This window comes from Bacillus rossius, chromosome 12 (assembly GCF_032445375.1).
Source record: "Bacillus rossius redtenbacheri isolate Brsri chromosome 12, Brsri_v3, whole genome shotgun sequence".
Lineage (NCBI taxonomy): Eukaryota > Metazoa > Arthropoda > Insecta > Phasmatodea > Bacillidae > Bacillus > Bacillus rossius.
In genome coordinates this window covers 36172001-36189416 of record NC_086339.1, presented here as the reverse complement: position 1 = coordinate 36189416, position 17416 = coordinate 36172001, and positions in this window count along the sequence as shown.

The following is a 17416-nucleotide window of genomic DNA, read 5'->3' as shown; positions in this document are numbered from 1 at the left end:
GAAATTCGGGGAAATTTCCAAAATTCATTAAATAAATCACTCATCATTTTACAGATTGATACGATCGATCCCTGTCCTCGGTTCGATACCCGATCGATGCTATAATGTTTAATTTTATGTAAAAAGAAATAATAATTTCAATAAACCATGTTAAACATTCGTAAAGAGACTTTAAATCCTCTACTACCATCATCCTATCAGACATCAAGACCACCATAATGGAAATTCGTAATTGTAATGCTAGAAATTCGGGAAAAATTCCAAAATTCATTAAATAAATTTGTAATCTATATACTGATTGATTAGGTCGACTAAGGTCCTTGGTACGATCCCTGGCCGATACAAAAAAATAAATATAACATCAATTTAACAAAATAGTACAGGTTCGAGGAATTAAACACTGCAAGTTCTTTTACAAACATAATATTTATTACATAATCTCTATTCTACTACAGGATCACTTACGAAAGCTAACAAATTTATAATCAATCATTTAGTTCCGCATCGGTGTGAAATGACTAATTCTTAGCTCCAATCGGTTTATACTAGACAGAGTCCAACCAGAACCTTTACTGACATAGTTCTCCTCTTCTTGACAGAGTTTCCGGACACCGTGTTTAACAGATTGCTTCACATCGTTAGAACTGTAAATTACTGCAGCCGATGTCTTGAATGCACAATTTTTCACTTTGTCATCGAACGGATATGGCTTTCCATATAGACAGTCCAACCACGAGTTAAATTTTAATGGACCGTTTGTTGCTACGTCATCAGTAAGCTGATTGATTATGTCCTGTCTGATATCATCAAGAAAAGTACAAATGTCCTTCGACTCACCGAACGTATTTAGATAATAGTAGTCCTTCAATGTTCCACGAAACGCAGTCTGCGCCAAGGAGAAGCCATTATCGTTCACTTATAATGCTCCGAACACAGTATTAGGTTTATTTTCATTTCTCAGACGTCATAGCAATCGGTTGCTGCACATCTGTTTTTTTTTTTTTGCTTGTACGCTCACGAGCCTTCAATCTAAAGTGAGGAGTCGAAATGTCTGCAGGTAGTTCAGCAGTAGGCACACGGACTTCACCTTTACATTTTTTCGCATGTCGGCGCAAACTATCGATTCGAGTAAACCATTCATGACAGTCATCACATCGAAACTTTATACGAGAAGGATTCTTTTTGCATTTGCTCCGCTCATGTCTTCGTGCATCATGGAAAAATGCGAACGACGTATCACAGTAGCTGCAAGGATACCGTGCTGATGTAGACGAACCTTTCAGACCCGATCCAGATATGGACGTTGCAACAGTAGTACCATTTCCAGGCATTCTCTTATAAACATCGATGCATCGCTGTTGCACCGAAACCTTTACTTTCTGCGCACAGCAGGACCTTTACATGTCTTCATGTGCGTTTTCATATTATCTTTTCTGGCAAACTGCTTATGACATTTCTCACAAACAAACATTTTTAGATATAGGTTCTTGGCACATTCTCTCTTCTCATACCGTCGAGCATTGCTGCTGTTTGAGAAAATCTTGTCACAGTAACAGCACCGATGTTCGTTAGTTGTTGTCGATTCGGCATCCATTGAAGTCTCCATCGAGGGCGAAACGAAGTTCGACGAGTTTTCCTGCACAGCCAACACTACCGGAATTAAAGTCTCTTCTGCTGGTGGTATCACATCTGTTGAAATCTCTTCCAATGTTAACGTCGTCGTCGTTGTCATCAGAATCTGCTCCTTCTCCGTCGTAGCTGTCGTCAAGGTTCCCGTAGACGATGGTACAACCTCCATCGAGTTCGTCATTAAAGTCGGTAAAGATGCCATCGAGTTCGCAAGAACAGGTAATTACGTGATTAATGCACCAGAAGAAACAAACTAGGTGATCCTTACACCGCCGACGTCAGTAACAAACTGAGCGTCCTGCTGTCTAGGACTCGCTTATATACATGCACCGTATGGAATAATACGCTAGTCAAATAAAGAACCCTTTACAATAATACTAGAGTCAAAACCACATTAAAAAATAGAAGGACCATCAACGAAAAGGCAGCACATTTGGAAACACCAAAAACGAAAAGACAGCGCATTTGGAAGCACCGACAACGAAAAGGCAGCACATTTTGGAAGCACCGACAACGAAAAGGCAGCTCATTTGGAAGCACCGACAACGAAAAGGCAGCACATTTGGAAGCACCGACAACGAAAAGGCAGCACATTTGGAAGTACCGACAACGAAAAGGCAGCACAGTTGGAAGACCGACAACGATAAGGCAGCACATTTGGAAGCTACGACAAATAAAAGGCAGCACATTTGGAAGCACCTACAACGAAAAGAAAGCACATTTGGAAGCACCGACAACGAAAAGGCAGCACATTTGGAAGCACCGACAACGAAAAGGCAGCACATTTGGAAGCACCGACAACGAAAAGGCAGCACATTTGAAAGCACCGACAACGAAAAGGCAGCACATTTGGAAGCACCGACAACGAAAAGGCAGCACATTTGGAAGCACCGACAACGAAAAGGCAGCACATTTGTAAGCACCGACAATGAAAAGTCAGCACATTTGGAAGCACCAACAACGAAAAGGTAGGCATTTGGAAGCACCGACAACGAAAAGGCAGCACCATCATCAAAAAGGCCGCACATTTGTCATTGGTTCCATCAGTCTATTGATTCCATCAGTCTAGTGACTCCATCAGTCATTGGCTCCTACAGTCATTGGCTCCAATTGTCTTTTGTCTCACCAACTCCAAATATATTTGGCTAGAATTCTACGAGTCTAAGAGACTATGAGGCCACAAGACTACGAGTCTTAAAGGATCTAGCTGGTTACGAGTTATACATAGCTACGAGACTACATGGCTAAAATTCCGCGTGGCTACGAAACTACATGTCTTTGAAGCTACAAGAATACAAGTCTACTCGGCTCCAAATACTCCAGCTGCATTATGTTATTATATTGCATGACTACTTGTTTACGTAGCTACAAGTCAACGGGGCTACTTGGCTACATAGTTACAACTATACGAGGTCCCAAGACATGACTACGCGACAACGAGCCATGAGGTTACGAGACTACACGACTAGGTATCTTCAAGTTTACGAGGCTGCGAGGCTAAAGAGCTACGAAGCTTCTAGAACATAAGTTTACGAGACTGCGAGGATACAGGACTACAAGTCTACACGTGTACTTGACTACGAAGATACAAGTCTACAAGGCTCCAATTGCGGCATCTGTCTTCGTCTGAATTTTCTCTTTGGCTCCAACTGCTACAGCAGCATTATGTTATAATAGTACAAGGCTACTTGACTACGAAGCTACAAGTCTACATGGCACCAATTGCGGCATCTGTCTTCGACTGAATTTTCTCTTTGGCTCCAACTGCTACAGCAGCATTATGTTATAATATTACAAGGCTACTTGGTTACGAAGCTACACATCTACAAGGCTACAATTATTGCATCTGTCTTCGCCGGCATTTTCTATTTTGCTCCCACTGCTCCAACAGCATTATGTTATATGATTCCATGGATACTTTGTTACGTAGCTACAGGTCTACGAGGTTCCAATGCATTATGTTTGCGAAGCTTCCAGAACACAAGGTTACGAGACTGCGAGGCTACAAGACTACGAAGCTTCCAGGACACGAGGCTACATGGCTACAAGACTACATGACTCTAACTGATTACAATAGCACCATTCAGTGGTGAGAGTTAGGTTATCTAATGCAAAGCAAATTGATGAAAATAGTTCTGGCTGTCATCAACAGATGTAGCCACGTGTTTCTTGCAGGTAAATATTAATTAGTAATTTTATGTGGGATGCGGGATGCTCAATAACGATCGCAAAAGAAGGAGGGCTTCGCTAGACATCAAGGAGAAGGAAGTTCGTCTTACATGTTAATGCTTCGCTGATGCCTCATGGCATATTATTTGACTGAGTAATGGTTGTTTATTTCTTTAATTGCTCCTGGTAAAATTATTGCTAGTGTCAATTCATTAGCAGAAATTCACTAATTAAATGTAACTCTGAATAAAATGACATGACTCATTAAGTAAATATCGTTAATGCAGAGATCGATTTCTCACAAATAATCAGCAGCACTCGGAGAAAATCATTAGATGTCTAGCCAGGAATAACCAGAAGCACTTGGAGAAAACCATCAAATTATTAACAAGAATAATCAGGAGCACACGGAGAAAACGTAATGACAAGAATAATCGGGAGCACACGGAAAAAACCATACACATATTGAAAAGAATATTCATGAGCAAACATAATGACAAGAATAATCGGGAGCACACGGAGAAAACCACCACACGTTTTCTTTGATATCATAAAATTACAGGAAAAATATTTTATAAATAGCAAATAAATAATAAAAAATTTAAAATGTAAAAAAATACAAAAATACATAAAATTCTGGCTTGTACTAGAACTCTATCTTTGCTCAACAATGAGAAGTTAACAAGCTAGCAGAATCTGTTAATGTAATTTTGTATTTTTTTTTACATTTTACATTTTTTATTATTTATTTGCTATTTATAAAATATTTTTTCCTGTAATTTTATGATATCAAAGAAAACGTGTGGTGGTTTTCTCTGTGTGCTCCCGATTATTCTTGTCATTATGTTTGCTCATGAATATTGTTTTCAATATGTGTATGGTTTTCTCCGTGTGCTCCCGATTATTCTTGTCATTACGTTTTCTCCGTGTGCTCCTGATTATTCTTGTTAATAATTTGATGGTTTTCTCCAAGTGCTTCTGGTTATTCCTGGCTAGACATCTAATGATTTTCTCCGAGTGCTGCTGATTATTTGTGAGAAATCGATCTCTGCATTAACGATATTTACTTAATGAGTCATGTCATTTTATTCAGAGTTACATTTAATTAGTGAATATCTGCTAATAAATTGACACTAGCAATAATTTTACCAGGAGGAATTAAAGAAATAAACAACCATTACTCAGTCAAATAATATGCCATGAGGCATCAGCGAAGCATTAACATGTAAGACGAACTTCCTTCTCCTTGATGTCTAGCGAAGCCCTCCTTCTTTTACAATCGTTAGTGAGCATCCCGCATCCCACATAAAATTACTAATTAATATTTACCTGCAAGAAACACGTGGCTACATCTGTTGATGACAGCCAGAACTATTTGCATCAATTTGCTTTGCATTAGATAACCTAACTCTCACCACTGAATGGTGCTATTGTAATCAGTTAGTCATGTAGTCTTGTAGCCATGTAGCCTCGTGTCCTGGAAGCTTCGTAGTCCTGTAGCCTCGCAGTCTCGTAACCTTGTGTTCTGGAAGCTTCGTAAACATGATGCATTGGAACCTCGTAGACCTGTAGCTACGTAACAAAGTATCCATGGAATCATATAACATAATGCTGTTGGAGCAGTGGGAGCAAAAAAGAAAATGCCGACGAAGACAGATGCAATAATTGTAGCCTTGCAGATGTGTAGCTTCGTAACCAAGTAGCCTTGTAATATTATAACATAATGCTGCTGTAGCAGTTGGAGCCAAAGAGAAAATTCAGTCGAAGACAGATGCCGCAATTGGTGCCATGTAGACTTGTAGCTTCGTAGTCAAGTAGCCTTGTACTATTATAACATAATGCTGCTGTAGCAGTTGGAGCCAAAGAGAAAATTCAGACGAAGACAGATGCCACAATTGGAGCCTTGTAGACTTGTATCTTCGTAGTCAAGTACTCGTGTAGACTTGTAGTCCTGTATCCTCGCAGTCTCGTTAACTTATGTTCTAGAAGCTTCGTAGCTCTTTAGCCTCGCAGCCTCGTAAACTTGAAGATACGTAGTCGTGTAGTCTCGTAACCTCATGGCTAGTTGTCGCGTAGTCATGATGTCTTGGGACCTCGTATAATTGTAGCTATGTAGCCAAGTAGCCTCGTAGACTTGTAGCTACGTAAACAAGTAGTCATGCAGTATAATAACATAATGCTACTGGAGTAGTTGGAGCCGAGTAGACTTGTATTCTTGTAGCTTCAAAGACATGTAGTTTCGTAGCCACGCGGTATTTTAGCCATGCAGTCTCGTTGCTATGTATTATTCGTAACCAGCTAGATCTTTTAAGACTCGTAGCCTTGTGGCCTCAAAGTCTCTTAGACTCGTAGAATTTTAGCCAAATATATTTGGAGTTGGTGAGACAAAAGACAGTTGGAGCCAATGACTGTAGGAGCCAATGACTGATGGAGTCACTAGACTGATGGAATCAATAGACTGATGGAACCAATGAATAATGGAGCCAATGAATATTGGAGCCAATGAATATGGAAAAAAATGACAAATTTGTGGCCTTTTTGATGATGGTGCTGCCTTTTCGTTGTCGGCGCTTCCAAATGCGCTGCCTTTTCGTTGTCGGTGCTTCCAAATGTGCTGCCTTTTCGTCGTAGGTGCTTCCAAATGTGCTGCCTTTTCGTTGTCAGTGCTTCCAAATGTGCTGCCTTTTCGTTGTCGGTCTTCCAAATGTGCTGTCTTTTCGTTGTCGGTACTTCCAAATGTGCTGCCTTTTCGTTGTCGGTGCTTCCAAATGTGCTGCCTTTTCGTTGTCGGTGCTTCCAAATGAGCTGCCTTTTCGTTGTCGGTGCTTCCAAAATGTGCTGCCTTTTCGTTGTCGGTGCTTCCAAATGTGCTGTCTTTTCGTTGTCGGTGCTTCCAAATGTGCTGCCTTTTCGTTGTCGTAGCTTCCAAATGTGCTGCCATTTCGTTGTCAGTCTTCCAAATGTGCTGCCTTTTCGTTGTCGGTACTTCCGAATGTGCTGCCTTTTCGTTGTTGGTGCTTCCAAATGTGCTGCCTTTTCGTTGTCGGTGCTTCCAAATGAGCTGCCTTTTCGTTGTCGGTGCTTCCAAAATGTGCTGCCTTTTCGTTGTCGGTGCTTCCAAATGCGCTGTCTTTTCGTTTTCGGTGTTTCCAAATGTGCTGCCTTTTTGTTGATGGTCTATCTTTTTTTAATGTTGTTTTGACTCTAGTATTATTGTAAAGGGTTGTTGATTTGACTAGCGTATTATTCCATACGGTGCATGTATATAAGCGAGTCCTAGACAGCAGGACGCTCAGTTTGTTACTGACATCGGCGGTGTAAGGATCACCTAGTTTGTTTCTTCTGGTGCATTAATCATGTAATTACCTGTTCTTGCGAACTCGATGGCATCTTTACCGAATTTAACGACGAACTCGATGGAGGTTGTACCATCGTCTACGGGAACCTTGACGACTGCTACGACGGAGAAGGAGCAGATTCCGTTGACAACGACGACGACGTCAACATTGGAGGAGATTTCAACAGATGTGATACCACCAGCAGAAGAGACTTTAATGCCGGTAGTGTTGGCTGTGCAGGAAAACTCGTCGAACTTCGTTTCGCCCTCTATGGAGTCTTCAATGGATGCCGAATCGACAACAACTAACGAACATCGGTGCTGTTACTGTGACAAGATTTTCTCAAACAGCAGCAATGCTCGACGGCATGAGAAGAGAGAATGTGCCAAGAACCTATATCGTTAAATGTTTGTTTGTGAGAAATGTCATAAGCAGTTTGCCAGAAAAGATAATATGAAAACACACATGAAGACATGTAAAGGTCCTGCTGTGCGGCAGAAAGTAAAGGTTTCGGTGCAACAGCGATGCATCGATGTTCATAAGAGTATGCCTGGAAATGGTACTACTGTTGCAACGTCCATATCTGGATCGGGTCTGAAAGGTTCATCTACATCAGCACGGTATCCTTGCAGCTACTGTGATACGTCGTTCGCATTTTTCCATGATGCACGAAGACATGAGCGGAGCAAATGCAAAAAGAATCCTTCTCGTATAAAGTTTCGATGTGATGATTGTCATGAATGGTTTACTCGAATCGATAGTTTGCGCCGACATGCGAAAAACTGTAAAGGTGAAGTCCGTGCGCCTACTGCTGTGTGATAATAGGCCTCATCACAGAGGTTCTGACACGTGTCGTGTGGTTTGTTTACTTATTTTTTTCCTTCGTTTACCGTCGCCTGGCAACGAGACGTGTGATATAACAAACTAAAGTGTTTGTTTACATTTACTATAAAACTATTTTATGTACCAAAGACATTTTATATTTATTCTAACGAATTTAGAACTGATTATTTTGGATAAAACCACCCTAATTAACTTTTACTTTCGGCCGTTTCTTTGAATTTTGTACGTTAGACGCAACGGAGGCCGGGGTTTGGCCCGAGGCCGGCGGCGCCTGGCTTGAAGGACCGGCGCTAGGCATGCCGGGGAAGAGAACGTTTGGACCCATCTTGGGAAGTGCGTTTGGTCTGACGACATCTCTGGTCGTCAGGCGTTTAGTGACCCAAAAACTCCGTGTGCGAGGCTTAAAAACATTGTTAAAATAACGGCGACGGTTCACGGCAGTCGCCGATGTAAGATTTCCTCCGATCTGCACAATACACAGGATAATATGAATGGTTGAAATTGGACCCTGCGCATCACCAGGTAACCATTGAAAAACGTCATAGCTCCAGGTGACGCTTTTTCGATTAAGGCCGAAATAATAGTTTTAGTGAAAAAGTGTAAGGGTAACATTTTTCATCATTTGGGAACAGCAACATTTTGATATATAAATCTTAAAGGCCAATTTTTATTTATTTTTATTTGTTGACATTCAAATAACACACAAGACTTTACGACCGCAGGTCCAGAAGTCTTGAACGATAGAATTTCGAGCCCTAACGACGTGATTTAGCCGGAAGACAACCCTGAGATAAATTTAATTTGACATTTTTTGAACATAATTTTAATCTTGGAACTTTTGTTTTGTTGTGTCCGACGTATTAGCAGCGATCAGTTTATTTATTCTTGGCCCCCTTTTCATACTCACTGTATAAAGTGCTGGAGTGGTCTTATTTATGTAAACAGCAATAATAAATTAAATACCATCTTGGTTTTCCATTATAATATGTTTGTTATTACTTTACTAGATTCGCCATTCGCCCGTCACACAAACGTTTCTACATATTTTTATTTATGTTGATAGCCCTAGTTTTTACAGTTATGCACCTTACAGAGTCACATCTGTAGTCCCCTTTTAGGTAGGTATATATTAGAGAACTGGCGACCGACTGTGGGGCCGTAGGGACGTTTGTGTTTTGTGTGTTATTTTATAGTGTTTTGTATTGGTCAGCAATGGATACCAGAGGGCGTAGCAAACTCAGAGGACAAGATAGGTCTAGGGAACGGACCGGATCTTCAGAGACTAGGTCAGGTCTCAGCCCTAAGTCATTGTCACCATGCGCAAAGGAACAAACGTCAACAAACGAAGCTGCGGGAGCTAGCATGACCCCGGACGTTCAGACGTTAATGAAACTTTTCATGTCTGAGATCACAGCTGGATTTGACGGCATGACTGAGAAACTGAATGTCACCAGTGCCGAACTGACCGCGCGGCTCGATGTAAATAACGCGGAATTGGCAGAGCGGCTAAACATTAACAAAGCCGAGCTGGCCACGGAACTTAAACAGAATTTGAACCTATTGGAAGACTGTTTAAAGCAGGAACTACACGAAGTTGCAGAGGGCGTGACAGCTGTCAACACACGCGTCACAGAACTAGAGGTTGCTCAGAATAACATCGATACTAGGTTAGATCAGGTGGCAGCGCAAGTCGCGCAAAACATATGTGCTCTAGGCGAGGTAAAGGAGGCGTGTCAAGTAAACATTGCCGCGGCTGTGGAGCAGCAGACGTCATGTTTGTCACGGCAGATCGAGGAGCAGGTATCCTTAATTACGCAGAGGCAGGACAACCTAGGTGACCAGGTGGAACGACGAGTCGGGAACCTGGAGGAAAGGATGTTGACATTACGCCTACACAACCTGACATCTGACGAGCCTATTTTGTGTAGAGTCACGTCAGCACCCGAACCGGACACACCAACCCCTCGACAACCGGAACGACCCACGGACAACACTGTTATGAGTCAAGTCACAGCCATGCATCACCCTGCTAGACAATGGTCGGAGGCTATGCCTAGATACTCAGGGGCAGAACATGAAAATCCTATGCGTTTTCTGTGCAAGTTTGAGGACTACGCAGACATGTTCAGGCTGACCAGTGACGAGAGGCTTAAATGCCTAGGCACCGCACTGCGAGAGCATGCCTACTATTGGTGGGAGGTCCATCAACCCACAACAGCCAGCTACCACGAGTTTGAAACGTTGTTTATAGCACAGTTCTGGAGTGTCCGCATCCAAGGCAACCTGCGAGCACGGCTGTACGGCGAGAAGTTTGACGTCCGCAAAAACAAGACCCTTGAAAGCCATATGGCATCCATGTTCGAGAGGACTAGGTACCTCGACCTCGAGATGGGGAATGAAGAGTTCGCGGCGATGATAATCGCACAGCTACCTCATCGCTACCAAGTGCATCTTACAGGACGACACTTCACCAGTGTGACAGAATTCAGGGAGCAAGTCCTAGCTTTTGACAGGCTAAAGCGGCAGTCAAGGAGCAGCCAAGAGTCAAACGACAAGACACCTGCACAGAAGGCAGCACCCCTGTACCACCAGTGGCAGCGCGGCGGAGATGGCAAGCGGAATGTAAACACCGCCAGCTGTAAGTTCCAGAAGCATGCCGGCTTCAGCCCTAAGCCCTATCGGAAGCAACCACGTGGCAAGAACGAAGGATGGTGGGGAAAACGCAGGCGAGCTGACAGTGAAGACGAGGATCAGCACACCCCTCAGCATCCCAGCTCACCGCGGCACAACAAGAGACAACAGCAGGAGAGAAGTGCACGGCTTCCCAGGTGCGAGCACCGTGACGAGAGACCAAGGTCACCGCGTCACGAGTGTCAGGACCGACCGCCTCACCATTACAATCCCCGCGCGGAAGAAACCGTCCCCGCCACTGCAATCGACGAGTTTCACCGCCTACAACACACCACCTCCTGCACTCCCACCGCTGGGATACTTCGAGCGACAGACACCGATCCCACCACGTCAACAAACCAGCGGAACACCAGGCGCCATGCTGACTAACAACGTCAGTCAGCGGGCGTTAAACTAGAACAGATTGGCGACAATCTTCGAACTAGGCAGAGGGGTAAAATTAATCATACCGACGTACGACGACTTAACGTACCGAGTGCTACTAGCCACAGCATTACTTAGAGAGAGTGAACGAGAATTTCTGTACGGCGAGACGCCAGAGGACAGTCTGCCTCTATACAACGCAGTATGTCCGGAAGTGGAACTGGAAGTAAACGGACAACAAATCACTGTATTACTGGACAGCGGAGCGGAAGTGAGCTGTATCAGCGAGGAGTTTGTGCGACAGCTGGAGAACGCCGGACAACGACTACACATACTGCCTGTACCGTGTATCAAGATCATAGGTGTGACGTCACGGGCAAGTCCGGTAATAAACAAACAAGTGCTGCTGACCATTCAAGGCTTAGGTCATAGCAAAACAGTGACTGCATTAGTCGGGAAGGGCCTAGCTAAGACACTGATATTAGGTACTGACTTCCTAGCACAGCATGGGGTCATACTTAATTTTGACGAGTGGACTGTGACGTCATCAGAGTGTCGATTGCCCGTCACAATAACAACAGGCCAATGGAAAGTGCAGGGAAAATTTGTTGGCATGCTGCGCCACAATAACATTACGCCACAGATATGTACAGTACAATCAAGTAACAGCCCTGTAGTTACTTGGGAGGAGTTAAAACAAATTGTCCAGGAAATCAACAATCTAAATTGTAAACAAACCCAGGAGTTGTACGCGCTGTTATGTAAACACAGGGATGTTTTCAGTGAGAAACCTGGTTACAACACGTTTTTCCAAGCTAAAATTAAAGTGAAAGAAGGGGAACCCTTTCACAGAAAAACGTATCCAATCCCAGCAAAGTATATTCATGAAGCAACAGATTACCTACAGTTAATGCTGGATTGGAAAATAATTAAAAGAGAAGCGAGTCCATACGCAAATCCGATCGTATGTATACGTAAGAAGGACGGTACTGTGCGCCTATGTCTGGACGCACGTGAGATCAATCGTATCACGATTAAGGATAGGGAAAGCCCTAGACAAACGGCTGAAATCCTGCGACTGTGCCAAGGAGTGAAGTACCTGACAACACTGGACTTGTCATCAGGGTACTGGCAAATTCCGCTTGAAGAAAATTCTTGCCAGTACACTGCGTTTCTCTTTCAAAACCAGCAATATACATTTCAAGTCCTACCATTTGGATTGTGTAATGCGGTAGCGGAATTTTCAAGATGTTTGTCAGCGACACTAGGACCTGAGTGTCAGGAGTTCGCACGTGCTTATGCTGACGACATACTAATACTGTCATCTACGTTCGAAGAACACGTCGGGCACATCAGCACCGTACTGACTAAATTGCAAACTGCTGGCATGACGGTAAAAATTAAGAAGTCCCTGTTTTGCCGCGAGGAACTGCCGTTCCTCGGACACATATTGACTCCGACTGGAATCAAAACAGCTCCGGACAGATTGGACGCAATACAAGACTTCCCTGTACCACAGAACGTACGACAGCTGAGTGCATTTCTCGGTGTAGTGGGATTTTACAGACACTACAGTGACAGGATCGCCGGAGTGGCGCTAGCATTGTTTACATTGCTAAAGAAAGATGTAGTGTGGAGCTGGGGACAGGCAGAGCAAACTGCATTTGAAGAATTGAAGAAAATTTTCCTGACAGAGCATGTGATAGACCATCCAGCGCCTAACAAGGAGTTCTACTTGTACACCGACGCGTCTGATTACGCGTTAGGCTGCAAACTAGCGCAGCTAGACGACGCAGGAAACGAGAAGACAGTAGCAATGGCGAGCCGCACCCTGAATCCGGCCGAGCGGAACTACACCACGACCGAGAAAGAAGCCCTAGCCATTGTGTGGAGCTTACAAAAATACCGTGACATCCTGCTCGGCGAGAAGGTGAAGCTGTTAACCGATCACCAGGCGTTAACGTGCTTGAAAGCCGGCAAGGTATTTGGTAACCGCCTAACCAGATGGTATTTGCTTCTACAGGAATATGACATTGACATCTGTCATATCAAGGGCACGGACAATCTCGCCGCAGACTACCTGAGTAGAATGTCAACTAATACCACAGGGGAAATGTTTCCAGAAAAAAAGCCTAAGGAATTCTTAGTAGCGCCAGCCCTAGTAGCGAGCTTCGTTGAAAACAAGAAGTTGCAGCATATCCTGAAAGAGCTACGAACGCAACAGGAAGCGGACACGTTTTGCCAGAACGTGATAAGGAAGCTGTCAACGTGTGAATCCACTCACAAAATACAGCTACATTACTGTCAGGACGAACAGGGAATTTTGCACAAGAAATTTGACCGCAAAATTTATTTTGAAAACAACTGGAAACCTGTTATTCCGGCTAGTATGCAAAATAAGATAGCATGGGAGTTGCATACCAGCTTAGGCCACATCGGATCGAGCAAGTTATGCGGTGCAATCAAAAGGCAATTGTACTGGCCTGGAATGCCTAAGGGCGTAGCGAAGATTACTGCATCGTGTTTACTATGCCAGAAAACGAAGCACGCACGAGAGCGGCTGCACGGCGAGCCACAGCCTATTCTACCCAGTAGAGCACTTGAGCTGGTATCGGTAGATTTGTTTGGACCTCTACCTACATCAAAGGCTGGCGTTAAATACATCTTCGTTGTAATGGACATCTACAGCAAATACACCAAGCTATACGCAATTGTTAAGGCAAATGCGGAAACTGTACTAAGGAAATTTAAGTCGTACACAGAAGAAATTGGCTTAGTAGAGTACGTGTTGTCTGACCGAGGATCCCAATTTACAAGTGACATCTGGCAAGATGGTGTACGTAAATTAGGCACGACACCCACTATGTCATCGGTCAGGCACCCACAGAGCAATCCGGTGGAGCGACAGATGCGCACACTAGGAAATATGCTCAGAGCCTACTGCCACGACACGCAGCAGAGCTGGCGTGACCGCCTGCCGCTAGTAGAATGTGTCATGAATCACACTATCCACACGAGCACCGGTGTTACCCCTCATGAAGCCATCTGCCTGGTTCGATCAACTGCGATCCCGCCAACGTATCTACCCACCTGCGATGACGACCCCGGAAGTAACGCGATACCCAGCCGTGAAGATATGGAACAGCTGATAAGTGCGAAGCTTGTACAGGAAGCCAGGAACAGGAGCAAGCAGGCGAAACGCAAGAGACATTACTTCAAGGTCGGTGACCTAGTTTTGCGGCGTACTGCACCTGTCAGTAATAAGTGGGAGCAGGTCACGAAGAAATTATTTCTCTTGTATAGCGGACCTTATAAAGTTACGCAGGTTCATCACGAGAATTGCTATACGTTGCTGGATGTAGCAACCAATTACCAGTTAGCAGCCTGTTATACTGTTTTGCCTGCAGGTCTGAAAGATAAACGTAAATTTAATTACATGTTTACCTCGACAAGTTTAAAGAGGATGTTTACAAAGGTATGTACGACTGTCATTGTACGCAACGGTAAACTACGCTGATGTATTAAGGTGTTTGTCAGCTGAGATGAGTATAGTGTACTCAGCTGATGTTTGTGCTCAGACGTGTTGATTCCTGAGTAATGTACGGTTCGGTACGAGAGTTTGTGTGTCTCTGTCCCAGTAGTGGATGTACCGCGAACCAATTTTGTGTACGATAGTACATATCGACGACACCTAGTAAGTCTGTTTCATGTTTCAACCCGCGCGATATGATGAATGGTACTATCTTGTGAATTAATTGTAAGTATTCGGCACGCACAAGTACGTAAGGTACTAATTAATTTTTCAGGTAGAGCAGTGAGACAGAAATACAGATATGCTACAGGGTACCTATAGGCGAACTGATATTGTTAACACCCTAACGACAAGCACATACACAGCACTATGTATAGCACTAACCTGATTGGCTCCGGATCTAATAAGCGATCCAACACTTACCTGTGTGGTAAAATCCCAAATTTATTACACTAATTGGTAACCCCACAGGGTCACCACACTATTTAAATGGCTATCCATTTCAGCCATAATTTCCATTTATTTACACTGGCTATGGGGTATTGGTAATTATATTTTCCGCTGAGAAAAGGAAAAAAATGGAAATACGAGGACACTGATTTATTACGTCGATAGGCCTACAACGCACGGAAGCACAAGAGATATTATCTCAACCCTCGACGTGGCACTTATATCACTATCGGAAGTCCATCCTGTTGGCGATGTGACGTCTTCAAGTGATAAGTGCAGTTGCTGTCATCTGCCTGCTGCAAACATATGTGTAGCCTACCTGTTGTATAAACAAGCGACGTGTCAAGAGGACAACGTGAAGGAGTTTTACAGGAAGGGTACTAAGACTACGTGTATTTGTACTCATACCCTGCTATCCTCACGCGAAGTAAACAAAGAGATATTGATATCTAAAGCAATTAATAACATGTGACGTAAATGGTATTGAATTGTGTATGCATCTGTGATGCTATGAGGATATTTTGTCATTGAAGTGTTATGTTTTTAATTTGCTTTAATGAGCTGTCATTATTTAAAAAATTAAGCATGTTAATTGAAAAAAAATTATATAAAAGAAAAAATCCCGATAGCATAATGAGCTGGAAAAAAAATGCAAGACAACTATCGCATTGTCAACAATGTGAAATTTTCTAAGTGCAGAATGTAAACAAGCAAAATTCGGCAAAGTCCAAGATATGTTTGTCTTTGAAAAAAAATTGTGTTCACAAACGTATGTTTTTATTTGATTGTTCATGGCTAGAAATGTATCATGAACTATGATGTTAAGTTGTTTTTTTATTGTAATTTGAACTTGTAAATTTTTCGTGTTATTTCTAACAATGGTTATGTCAACACTAAATATGTGATTTTATTAAAGGGTATAACTTTTGTCACTGAAATGTTTAACTATTTTGTGTATTGTTTTATCGTTATGCAAGGTGTTTTATGTGTTAATTTAATATTTATCATTATTAATTATGATTATTATGATTTTTATTTTAATCTGTAAACTGTATTTTAACGGCCATTCCAGTACTCCCCTTAATTTAAAGTTAGGATTTTCAGGTTTAGGCAGCGGAAGAAGACGGAGTGAACGACACAAGGACTATACCTGTTATAGACGCATAAAGTTAAAGTGCGCGATTAACGAAGCGAAGTAGGCTAATATCTGTGTGAGTGTAACGACTGTAGTTCAACGACGCCGGGGAACGACACGGAACGTATCTACCCACCTGCGATGACGTCATCATCTACTGCTGGGAGCAGTAGTATGCCGTAAAGGTGTGCCAATACGTGTCCTGCAGAGCGGCGGCAATCATGTGCCCGTCATAGTTCCAGGATAGAGCAGCCATCCGACGCCACTTCTGGACGCTGGGCGTCCGGATCTTCAGCTGCGTACCCGCCTGTCATGTTACGTGACGTCATCCTTGTGACGTACGACAGGGGTAGCAGCACAGGTGACATCCCGTCCTTCCAGTCCCCAGGTGATGTCGTGTTGTCTCAGCACACCAGCATATCGCCTAGTCCCTCGCCGATCAGTCATTGTTGCCGAATTATTCAGACACCATGGATCTTCGTATCGTCATGCTGCAGACGTTTGGTGCAAACGTATCTTCGGTGTCGGTGATCTTCATCAAAGGTGCGGTGGTACCTTGTCATCAGTTCCAGGTTGCAGTGCAGAGCTGCAGACATCCTTCGCGCAGCCAGGGTTGGCGCGAACTGCCAGACATTGCAACGTTTTTTATTTTATTTTTCGCGCTGTGGTAATGTTGGCGCGACGGCAATATGCAGTGTTGTCAGACTTGAAGCGACGATGCCACGTGTCAGAGACATTGTTTATTTTCTGTTTATACGTAGTGGACTGACTATGAAGTTAAATTCACTCCGAGAGCGGCATCTGTGATAATAGGCCTCATCACAGAGGTTCTGACACGTGTCGTGTGGTTTGTTTACTTATTTTTTTCCTTCGTTTACCGTCGCCTGGCAACGAGACCTGTGATATAACAAACTAAAGTGTTTGTTTACATTTACTATAAAACTATTTTATGTACCAAAGACATTTTATATTTATTCTAACGAATTTAGAACTGATTATTTTGGATAAAACCACCCTAATTAACTTTTACTTTCGGCCGTTTCTTTGAATTTTGTACGTTAGACGCAACGGAGGCCGGGGTTTGGCCCGAGGCCGGCGGCGCCTGGTTTGAAGGACCGGCGCTAGGCATGCCGGGGAAGAGAACGTTTGGACCCATCTTGGGAAGTGCGTTTGGTCTGACGACATCTCTGGTCGTCAGGCGTTTAGTGACCCAAAAACTCCGTGTGCGAGGCTTAAAAACATTGTTAAAATAACGGCGACGGTTCA